At 38.4% G+C, this 12981-nt stretch overlaps 1 pseudogene; it reads right to left on the bottom strand.

The window, feature by feature from the left end:
- Nucleotides 1–573: 573 nt before the first annotated feature.
- LOC132305802 (small nucleolar RNA R71) lies at nucleotides 574–672 on the bottom strand (annotated as a pseudogene).
- Between the last annotated feature and the right edge of the window lie 12309 nt (nucleotides 673–12981).

Here is a 12981-nt window from a genome sequence, read left to right as displayed (position 1 = left end):
CCAACAAGGTATCCTTTATCCCAATGCGCAATGAGAACATGCAAGTACCTTTAGGCATGCCTAGGCCATTCATTCACCAACCACCACAACAACAAGGCCAAGTTCTATACGGAATGCCAAGGCCAATGTATGCTCCACAACCTCCCATCAACAATCAAGGAATTCAAAACCAAGGTGTTCATGTTGCACCTCAAGTAGCTAATCCACCTCTTGCTTTAAGAGACCATTATGTTCCTAATGAGTATAATGCACCTATATACATCCAATTGCCTCCATTTAGAGCATATCATTATGAAATTAAGCCACAAACCATTCAAATGCTTCCTAACTATCATAGACTTCCAAGTGAAGAACCTTACAAGCATTTGGATGAGTTTCTTGAGGTATGTTCCACCGTATAATATACGGACATGCTGGAAGAGATTTTAAGACTCAAACTTTTTCCATTTACCTTAAAAGGCAAGGCAAAATATTGGTTTAACAATCTTAGGCCTTTTTCAATCACTTCTTGGGCAGAATGTAACAAGAGTTCTTGAAAAAATACTATCCGGTTTCTAAGACCAATGCCATGAGGACCTCAATTCAAGAATTTTCACATGGGGATGGAGAAATGTTTCATGAGGCATGGGAACGCTTCAATGAATTGTTTAGGAAGTGTCCACATCATGACATGCCTAAATGACAATTAGTTTAATACTTCTTCGAGAGCTTATTGGATAACTATAAAGGTATGGTTGATGCTTCCATGGGTGGCACATACATTGATAGGCATGAGGATATGATGTGTTGCGTCTCTATGAGAGCATGAGTGAAAATTCTTTGCATAGAACACTATCATCCAAGAATGGTAGAAATTCACAAGGTAGGAAGAGTGTTGGCTTACATCAAGTCGACCATTCAAATGAAATAGCCACCGAAATGAAGTCTTTCTTCCCTAACCATTTTTTATTAACCAAAACTCGGCGAACCAAGTATCTTCCTTCCCTAACCATTCTCATCGTGCATCAAATGAAACATGCATGACTTGTTCTAGTTTTCTTCATTCAACTTCTCATTGTCCTCATGAACAAGTGCAAAGTGAACCTAATGAACAAGTCAATGCGGCTTTTGTGAACCAAAGGAACAATCCTTATGGTACTCATTATAATCCAAGTTGGAGGAATCATCCGAATTTCTCTTGGAAAACCAAGGAGAGGGCTCAAACCCTTCCTAAGGCGGTTTTCAAGGGAAATACAGTCCACCTCCACTTCAAAACCAAGGATCCCAAGGTTATAGACCTTATCAATCACAAGGGAATCAATTTGCTAATTCTCATTTTCCCAACCAATCTTATTTCCAAGGTAACACTAGAAGTCCCGCCTTTTAAGAGAAAGTTTTGAATGCTTTGGGCACTTTAGAGGCTAACACTCAATTACTTCATTCTTACTCTCATTCTATTGCGAAGCTAGAAACCCAAGAAGGGCAAATAGCTAGTACTCTCAATGCAAGAGAGAAGGGAAAGATGCCTATAAATGCCCTACCTAAGCAACAATGTGTTGTGAAAACCCATTCCTCATCAGAAGGTCACACCATTGAACTTGTTAATGCGGTGACTACCTTGTGGAGTGGTAGGATTGTGGACAACCAAGTTGGAATGTCCAACAAAGAGAGTGAACTGGTGCAACCTCAAGTTGTCACCCGTCCCGTTTCACATCCCATTCCTCCTTCATTGCATATACATGATCTTATAAATGAGAAAGTCGTAAAAGATGTGTTTGAAAAAGAAGTTTTGAAAAATGATATTGAAAAGGTTTTGTTGAAAAATGATTTGAAAACTTCTTGTATTGAAGAGAGTTCAAAAGAAAATTTTAAAAAAGTGTTTGAACCTAAGGTTCCATTTCCGGATGCCTTAAAAGGATCCATATCAAAAGACAAGCAAAAGGCAAAAACCAATGAAATCATGGAAATGTTTACGCAAGTGAAAGTTAATCTTCCACTATTGCATGCAATCAAGCAAATTCTGGCTTATGCCAAATTCTTGAAAGACTTTTGCACCCAAAAGCGGAAGAACAAGAGCCAAGTACCAAGAAAAGTGGTTTTGACCAAGCAAGTAAGCTTAATTTTGCAACATAACACTTTTCCAAAGTTTAAGGACCCCGGTTCACCCACTGCATCATGCATTATTGGTGATCATATCATTAATCGAGCGCTTCTTGACTTAGGAACAAGTGTTAACCTTCTTCCATACTTGGTTTATGTCAAATTGGGCCTAGGTGAATTGAAACCGACGTCGGTAGTTTTGCAACTTGCTGACCGATCCATTAAGAAGCCTAGGGGTATAATTGAGGATGTTTTGATAAAGATTGACAAATTCTTCTTCCCGGTTGATTTCGTTGTCATAGACACGGAACCGGTTCCTAATCCTAAGAGCCAAATTCCCGTTATCCTTGGCCGTCCTTTCTTGGCAACCGCTAATGCCAACATCAATTGTAGGATGGGGATAATGAAGATCTCATTTGGCCACATAAAGGTGAAGTTAAATATCTTTAATCCTACACCCAATTCATTTGACAAATATGAAGGAAAGTTTAATGTTGTAGAAAAATGTCATGATCTTCAATGTCAAGGAAATGAGCTTTTGTGTAAAACCAAAACTAACAAAGGATTATCTTCAACCTTGCATTCTAAAAGTCTTGTTCCAAACTCTTGCTTTGAAAGGGCATGGAAGCCTAAAGGTTGTAATTGCATAGACAAGGGACCAAAGATTTCTTTTGAGCTTAATCCAACAAGTTCTTCAAAGAACCATTTGTTGGGTGGAGTTCAAAGCATCTATCACCCCAACAAGGAGGGGATGCATTATAAGATCTTTGATCCGGGCTAAAACAGCCCAATGTCTTGCTAGAGACGTTAAAGACTAGCAAAAGCACTCGTAGGGTATCAAAGCCCTATTCCTCCCCCATTTCTATCTTTCATTTCATTTCTTGCGAAGTCTAGATACTTGTTTTTGGTTCATATGCACTTCAAGGAACTTTGGTGAGGATTGCATAAGCTTTCATGTCATTAATGAGCATTCTGCATAGTTCGATCGATTTAAAACCTGAGTTCGATCGATCGAACTCCTCTCTGCATCCAACACTTAGAAAATTTTTCAACCTGCAGAAACATGCATCCAAATCACCTCTCTGTCCCATCGTTCGAACTAACTCATAGATCGATCAAGAGACCTTCGATCGATCTAACTTCCAAGTTCAATGGATCTCATGACTCAACACCTAGAAAAATTTTCAGCCTACATCAACCTGCATATTTCAGCACTTTGTTTGATCGATCGAAACATTCCAAGATCGATCAAAAAGTTTTTCGATCGATCTCAGTCTTCATTTCATTATTTTGACTTTTCAAATTTTCAAAAATCCAAAAATATTTTTAGTTTTATTTTATTTTATTTTATTTTTTAAAATGTTTTCAAAAATTCAAAAATATTCTATTTTAATTAATTTTTAATTATTAGTGTTTATTCACTTTAATTTACCTGGAAAAAAAAAAAAAAAAAGCAAAAATATTTTATTTTATTTTCCAATTTTTAATTTTAATCCCAATTTTTAATTTTCATTTTGCAATTTTCAAAAATTTCAAAAATCAATAAATACTTTGAAGAGAGTTCATCAAAGTTCGATCGATCACTGTTGAGTTCGATCGATCGAACTCTGTCGGGAATGTTTTTAAATAGAACCGAGGGTTTGCAAGATCGATTACAAAGATCGATCTAACTGACCCTCATCCTCAAAACCTTAACCCCTCTTCATCCCCGTCACTGTCCAATCACTTCACCATCTCCGACGAAGCTTTCCGGCGAGTTTCCAAGCTTCGCATCTTTCTCTCATCTCGGATTCCATCTTTCCCTCTTCTCATCCACTTCTCTCCTTCGGTTGAGGTAAGACCCGAGCATCTCATGTTCATTTAAGCTTCAATCTCATCCATACATGCTCTATGTGTTGAATCCAAGCCATTTTTGTGATGAATCCGCCATTGATGAGCCTTTGAAGCATTGTATATATATGTGTATATACGTGTATATGTTTTGTAGATATTTTGAGATTTGTTTTAATTTGTTGAAGTTTGGGCCTCAATTTTTGATAGATACTTGTTGATTTGATGTGTTGTTGGGCCCACCAACACGTTCGTGTGGGCCCCATGCTTCCAAAGTCACAGATCTGTGACCTTTGAGTTTTCAACGTCGTACAGTTTGATCGATCGAAATAGTTCTCCGATCGATCTTGAGAGATCGATCGAACTCATGTCTCCAATCGATTGAAGTAGTGAGATCGATCTCACTTACTTTCGATCGATCCAACTTTTGTGATCGATCTCACTTCTTTTTATGATCGATCGAACTTCACAGATCTCACACACACACTTTATTCATCATATCTTATGTTCATGCTATCATATCTATGCCCAATGCCTGTGATATTCCACATTGGATGCATTTCATACTTACATTGTTTAGCATGTTTCATATTCTACCACTTGCATAGATTCATGTCATATTTGTTTTGTCTATTTTACTTGACATACATGATTCTATTTTGTGCTTTAAAATTTCTTATTCTGGCACTAACTCTCATTGCAAGTTTTTCTTTTTCTTTTTGCACGCCATGGTTAAGAAGAAGACTGTTGCCAACAGGCAACACGGCCCCACCCGACATACTAGGCCACGGACAGAGGATCCAGTAGAGCCCTCTTATGTAAAGCAGGAGCCAGCATAGGCTACCCCGCCTTAGTCACCATCTCATGAGCCTGAGGATGACCACATACCATCCACTTCTGCGGCTCATCATGCTTTCACTCCATCGCCATCTCCACCGCAGATTGGAGCGGAGCATTCACATATACCACCTCAGCCAGCTCAGCCTGCCCATCTGGGGCATGATAGGCCCACGCCTCGACACGTATGATGCTCGACCATGAGTCCAAGTTTGACATGGCCTTCTTCTCTCGATCGGTGCTGACCCGATCCGCCTACCATGATATTATTCAGAGGGGCTTAGCCGCTATTCTTGCCCCTGTTACAGAGCCGGTCTACCCACGGCTGGTTCGGTTGTTCTACCAGAACCTCTGACCATTGCCACGTACCACAGCCGAGATGGTCACTTCTATCGATGGCCACCCGATCACCATTACAGTGGACACTTTAGCCCGCTCTTGCCGCTATACACACAGATGTCCTCCAGAGCTTCAGGACACATATCCGAGGCTATTTAGGCCTTCATATGCTAACATGGCAGTTTTCTTCACAGGTCACCATGCTAGTGGCGAGACCTTCGCCACCCGGACATTCCTTCCCGACGACCTATGGTTTACTGATTCCGTTCTCTATCAAACTATATAAATGGCGGGGCACAAGATCCAGAGGAGGGGCGATTATCTAACAGTCCTTCACTCTTTCTACACCGGGCACTAGGTGTCCATTCCCGCACTCATCTGGAGCGTGATGAGGAAGCTGTATGATGAATACATCAGCAAAGAGATGCCCAGACGGGCTAAGTCTCTTCCTTTTAGCCACCTCATCACCCAGATCCTCATCGATCAGCGCTACCCCATCCATCCTCGGGAGCACCCCGAGAGAGGTTCTTGTTACTACCTCAAGAAAGACTGGAACAAGACCTGTAACGACCCGGATTTCTTAACTCGGTGCGTTACAGATGAACCGGAAGTTGACTCGATAACGGACCCGAATTGCGGAAGCGAAAGAAGCCAAATGACCTCAAGAGATGTACGTTATCCCTAAGGCCCCAAAATAACTCTCCATGAAGCCACAAAACTCAAATGAGCCAAGCAAATGAAGCAAGAATGCCTAACTTGAAAAGAGATGAACGAAGGGCAAAATGGTCATTTCTCACTGAAAAGGGTGCCAACGTGCACACCATTGGAAGGACAATAAAAAAATGAACAAAATTAAACTCAAGAATCGTCTGATTCTAAGTCTGGGCAGAAAAGATATGAAATTCCAACACCCTATGTGAAAGTTATGAAGCAATGACTTAACATTTTCCAATTTTTTCACAATAAACTTTGAAAACAAAAGTGCATAGAAAATGAGATACATGTCATTGGCCTCTAGCCTCATCTCATACATGTTAAATACATTGAAAAAAGTGCACTTACATACACTTTACATATACGAATCAACGAATACAAGTTTAAACAAATAGGGCTACAAAAAGGCATCTTATGCTAACACTTGCATAAAATAGAAACATAGAAACTGTAAGCCATCCAAGGAGCAATGGAATCTTCAAATCCTGAGTCCTGCACCTGAAATATGCCCCAGTATCGTAGAGGTGAGTAACATAAAGCTACTCGTAAGAGATGAGCAAGCATCGACCTAGCATTTTACAATTTTATCGCCTTATGGTGAAACATGTTAAAGGGGCTCATGCCACCTAACGTCTATGTCAAGATGAGACCCAGGGAGTATCCTAAGCTACCTAGATCATTTATATCATAATCACATTGTTCATGCAATTCAAACAATATGGAAACATGTTATACAAGGCAACAAGATATAGATTCTCAAAGTCTTCAACTTGGAATCCAAAATACGAAAACAACAAGTGTGGGCCATGCCACCTAACGTCTATGTTTAAAATGAATCTATAAGGTCATTCTTAAATTACATTTGAACATCAAGGACCAACATGTTACGATATCATCTAGTTATCAACTTGAAATGAAATACGAAATCAAACAAATTGGATACTTGGACGTCACGTCGGATCAGACAGACAACATAGTTACTTTAGGGTTACTAACCCATGGGTAACCTCCCTATGTGCGTACTAGACTATATAGAGGGACAATCCCCTGTACTAGAACCAAGTCCTAGCCGTAGCCAAGCAACGACATCCCCAAGTTTCCAAAATCAACAAATTGTGTAACAACGTATATAAATCAACATGTATAGACAAGATATCAACTATTTACCAAGCACAATCCAAATTTTGGAAACTTATACAATACATGCTCAAAATTCACAACTACTATGGTATGTAGGATGTCAAATACAAAGTGTGTAATTCCTTACACATAGCAACAATATATTCAATAAGGAAAAACATATTCTCATGAATATAAAAATAACAACAAAGTTATCCAATACTCAAAAGTAATCAAATGAACATACATCAAATCCAAATCCATGATTTAAAAATAGAAACAACTTTCAAAATGCAATTAAATCCATGGAGTAATAAAGTAGAATTTAATTAAACATAAATACTTAAATTCTCTAAATTTTAAGTTAATCCAAATAACCTCAATCTAATATATATTGAAAGATATGTCATGGTCATCATATAAATAACATCAAATGTCAAGTTAAGTGATTAAAACACTTAAAACAAAATTAATCAAGCTAATTAATTAATTTCCTCTAGATTTTTTAAACAATTCCAAATGCCCTCAATTTAATCTATGTTAGAAAACATGCCAAGGCCTATTTAACTACCACATTACAACTTGATTTAATACTTGATACAACCATGCGAATTAAACTTTAACTAAAGATAAATATTAAATAAAAGTTGTAATTATTAATCAAGTGATCCAAATTTAATATATGTTAACCAGCATATCTAAGCATAATTTCCTAGCATGTTACAACTCAAATCAAAGTTATACATTATCATAAATTTTAAATCTTATACTAAGAAATAAAAATTACTAACTTTCTAAATTTGATACAAGACAAACATATATGTTGTATAATCATGGCAAACACACAATACAACACACAAATAATCCTAAAACATTCCCTACCTCAATTGGAATGAAAATCCCAATTACCACCGAAATGAAATCGCCCCAAATTTTCGGTCCGCAAAACAGATTTTTCAACTTGCTACCTTCAACTTGTAAAATTCATAAAAAATTCAATTCTAACCCAAATTGAATGAATCCAAAGCCCAATGAAAGCTTAAACACTATAATTTGATAATATCAATTTAGTTTAACAAAATATTTTCCCAATTGAAACAATTTTGACCCATAACTTTGAAACAAATTCTGCCCAGAAAACACATTTTCAGCCTGTAGCTTCCAACTTTGAAAATTCATGAAAAATTCATTTGACATCCAAATTGGGGAAACTAATTTATTTTGGAAGTAAACATATGAGAGTGTAAAATTGGAAATTTAAGCCATGATCAATGTCAAAAAGTTAGTGAAATAAATCATCTAAAAATATGTTTTCCAGCTGCAATAAAAACATGAACAGCAGATAGTTTCGGATTTTTTAAAAAATTTAGAAATGCTCTAAAATCATGAAAAAATTCTGAGTAGTGTAAAACCCATGGAAAAAGTTTCAATAAAAATTTCAAGGCAATTGAACCAACATAGCTTCATATAAAAATTCATTTCCAGACCGAAAAGGGAAAGCTTCAAATTTCCAACAACTAGCTTGCAACTTCAAAAATTCATAACTGATTCATTTTAAATCCAAATTACATGAAACCAAAACTAAATGAAAGCTAATTGAGTATATTTTCATATTATATATTTAATTTGACAATTTCAAGTTAAAACATTTTAAGGGAAAAATACAAGTTCTTCTCTTCCATGTATGTAAAACACTCAATAATGACATAAAAATACTTCAAAATAATAGATCAATACCTCACTAAAGAATTGAATCTCTAGATACCAAAGCAAAACTAGGAGTTAGGCTAGATCCTTCAAGGGTTTTGAAGAGGAGGATGAGGGGAATAAAAAGTATTCCAAGCTTTATGGTCTAAAGTAAATGGAAGGGCATCAAAGATCAAGGTCAATGCCTAAGGCTTCAAGCTCCATCCATAGAGGCTAGGGTTTTCTTGTAAGGAAGAGAATGAAATAATGTGGTTAAGTGTGAGTGGAGGAAATAGAAATCCTCCACTCACTATGTGCTCTTACACCATGGTCAACACACATATCTATGGTCAATTGCAAAAAAAACCCTCATTTAAAACCATAATCCCAAAGTGGCCCAAAGATATTTGCAAGACTAAATTGTGAACCTACACTTGTCACCAATCTATGGCTCCTTCCTAGGCTTAATCCCACACCTACACTTGTCAACCATCCAAGCCAACAAGTGCACCAACCCTAGGCCAACAAGTGGGTGAATCCTCACCCTCCAAATGTCATCATCCAATGCATTAAAATGTTTCCACACAAATATCAACAAGTGGACCAATGAGAGTGTGACACTTGTCACACTTTTTCAAAAATTATAAAAAGGTCCTTTTTGAAAATATCTTCCAAATTTAATTATAAAATGGTCCCCAAGATGAAAAATAATTACTTTATTTAATTACACTAAAATCCCACAAGTTAAGAATAATTACACTAAAGTATGCATTAATGCCCCTTTATGAAGGAAGTAAGCAATCATCATGCTTTTCTAGAAAAGTAAAAATACCACTATCATGGAAATCAAATATCATGAATGCATGCAAAACCGGAATCAAATCCGAGCACAAAAAGTGAGGTTGTGCAAGGAAAAAGGATAAACGAGAAAAGACAAAATGTGAATAGTGTTCGGAAAAATAAAATATGGAAATGACACAATCCCCAAAAGTCAATCCAAGGAAAAGAGTCTTGGAAATCATTCCAGAGCACTCAAGACGACATCAAGTGATGAAAAACCGAACCCAAAAAAGAAAAGACAATGGAAAAAAAAAATATCCGTTAAAATCTGAGAAAAAGAAAAGGAAGAAAAATGACCGGGTCATTACAACCTTCCTACCTTAAAGGGATTTCGTCCCCGAAATCTAGCCCCAACAAAACAAAAAGGCGAAACCAGGATAACTACGGAGTACATCTCTGAGTATCTCTTACAACATGCTACGAAAGCAATCCCAAAACTAAAGACAACGTACAACCCCATGTCATTCGCACCCACGTGCTCACGACAGGACAACCCCTCAAAAGAAAAGTGATCACATGGCCACATCACAAGTTGAAACTCACACACAGAACTTAAGGCCAGACGAGGGAACGGAAGACAACAATCCAAAGCACCCTTCCTGACGAACCAACATAAGGAACCAAAAACCAACAGAACTCCAAGATATCCATGAATCAAATTAAAGTACTAAACAAAGACGACATGGCAGTACGAATAGCGACCAGAACCCGCCCACGATGTACTCAAATGTGTGGTAGCAATGACAATTCCTAGTGCCCGCCCACACTTACTCGTCAGTAAGGTAGCATCGACGGCAACTAGCACCTGCCCACAGCACACAACTTGTACGGTAGCATGACAGTATATGGCACCAGTTCATAACCTGCCCCCACTAGGTCTACCCATGAAACCTCTCGATACAAATGACTTTAATGTCAAAAATGATCATTACCAAAAGCACTACGGAAACCAACATTTTGTGAGAGTTGAGATATGGTCCAAAGATGTCCAGCCGGACCATCCTGGCCAATCCCAAAACTCTGACAACAATGCCATAGGTACTGCTACGCTTAAGGCCTTAAATCCTCAATACAAAAAGACCAACAATTTTAATATCTCAAAACACTACTATCAACAACATCAATTACGAATCCAAAGTCTGACAAGCAAAACAGCATCTCCAAAATCCCAGATATCATCCTAAAATAGATCAATTATAATACTACTCACCGTAATCAAACATCAGATCAAATCCCTATCACGGATAACTAGATCATCGAAATACAAGTCCACGAAGTGGCACACATATCAAAATCTTGACAACCAAGGTCATAGAACGAGTCTCTCAAAATCATACTTGACAACACCAAGCTAAATCAAAATTCCTCAATTTCGATCCATCTATAAACAACCACTAGAACTACGATTCCTCAAGGCCATGCCTAGTCATAACTAGGATGAGAAAACTCCACAAGCAAGCCATATCCAACAACGATCCTCCAAAACTCCTCCTAAGAGTCAACCACATCTAGGCCTCCAAAATTGGAACAAGTCTCCAAAAGACATTCTCAAAAGAGCATCGAGCTCACCTCACGAATCAAACAATCCTCAAAGATATGGACATAAGTCTCCGTAAAATGATCTCACACCAATCAACTCACTTGAGCACCACAACTGTCAACAACCACGGCAGGAACTCCCCAAGGGAAGACACGAAAAAAAAGGGGACCACCAGTCCTAAAAAGGACAACACCACGACTCCATCTCTGAAATGAAAGACAACAAAGTCCACGATTTCACCCCCTACATGGAAGTAAGTCGACCAAAATCTATCAAATCCTCACCAAGGACTCAAGACAACAATGATGATCCTCATGGACCAACCAACCCCAAAACAGTGCACAACGCAACGGAGGGAAAAGACTCACTCCTTGTGAAGTCCCTAACACGAACCAGCACAAAACCATTGTGGAAACCCGCATACAGACTACGTGCGACCAAGGGAAACGAATGGGAAAACCAAACCTGAAAGTCATGCATATCGCAAGGAATGCAACTACCAGAAAGAAAATCTACTTACATAGATGAAAATCAAAAGCACATACTACACGTCTCCACATAAACACAAAAGCATGTCATTAAAGCGCAGTAACAACATGGTATCTCGAAGCATATAAGAAAGGCATGCTATTGCCATATAACGAGAAGGCAAACGTGGATAGACCTCCACCTACTCATGCATCACAATATCATAAATCAGACTACTAACATGGTAGTAAATGAAACTGCAGAAAACAAAAGTGATGCAACAATGAACCCTATGGACATCGTGTCCTAGAGTGCCTAGGTAAAAAGGAAGGACCAATACTAGTAATACACTGACTCTAAAAACAAATGCAACAACAACCTGTCTCAAAACAAACGTGAGCCCTTACCACAATGGTAAGACTCTTACAATCCATCTCTGAATCTAAGGGTGACACTACAAGTAACACTAACAATGCAATGCTCTCTCTACCCGAAGCATCTATCAATGGACTTGACCCCAAAAACGTCATCGCGCAAGGAGAACTAAAAAAAAATGGTAACTCTAGCCATACAATCAGACAACTAAATCGATCACTACGACTAATCCCCAAAACAACCATCATCATTATCGATCAAAAGGACTACACCTGTCGGAACAAAACCCAACGTTGATTGCATCCGAACTACACTCGTAGCTTGCCAGTACGGTAGCATGACAGTGCCATGCAGCCGCCCACAACGTACCCGCCCACGAAAATTGCAATCTCAGAGGAACCTTCCAAAACAACCAAGGATCCCAAAAGGTCCAAAACCTAACCATGGCCTAAAATCAACAAATCTAGTACTACGGTTGTGCCTAATGGCTCCCCCCACGAGAGCCTAAACAAAAGGTGTCTCTCCACCTACCACAAAACCAACTCTAGGTCAACAACAACCTAAACTACAATACAACCGTGACTACAATCACCATCAACCTCAACTCAAGCCTCAATGACCAATCTCGTGTCATGCCAAATATGTAACACAGTTATGCATATACAAATCTGATCTAGAATACATCATATGTCATGCTCTTTACATAATAATTAAATCATGCTAAACAAACAGCATACCACATGTAGCACGTAAGCACATAAACATGTTATCAAACCAAAACATGATATCATGAAGCATATAAACACATAGAGCATGGCAATATAAGCATGATATGCACCCAAAACCCATTGTCCAAGGTATTCAAACCTAGGAGCTCTGATACCACTTGTAACGACCCGGATTTCTCAACCCAATGCGTTAGTGATGAATCGAGAGTTGACCCGATAACGAACCCGAAATGCAGAAGTAAAAGAAGCCAAATGACCTCAAGAGATGTACGTCATCCCTAAGGCCCCAAAATGACTCTCCATGAAGTCACAAAACTCAAATGAGCCAAGCAAATAAAGCAAGAATGCCTAACCCGAAAAGAGATGAACTAAGGGCAAAATGGTCATTTCTCACTGAAAAGGGTGCCAACGTGCACACCATTGGAA

This window comes from Cornus florida, unplaced genomic scaffold (genome assembly GCF_030987335.1).
Source record: "Cornus florida cultivar Cherokee Brave unplaced genomic scaffold, ASM3098733v1 CherokeeBrave_3.0.0_Hap2_Chr04, whole genome shotgun sequence".
NCBI classification, from domain to species: Eukaryota; Viridiplantae; Streptophyta; class Magnoliopsida; order Cornales; family Cornaceae; genus Cornus; species Cornus florida.
Note: the sequence above shows the minus strand (reverse complement) of the source record. Positions and strands in the feature narration are given on the sequence as shown.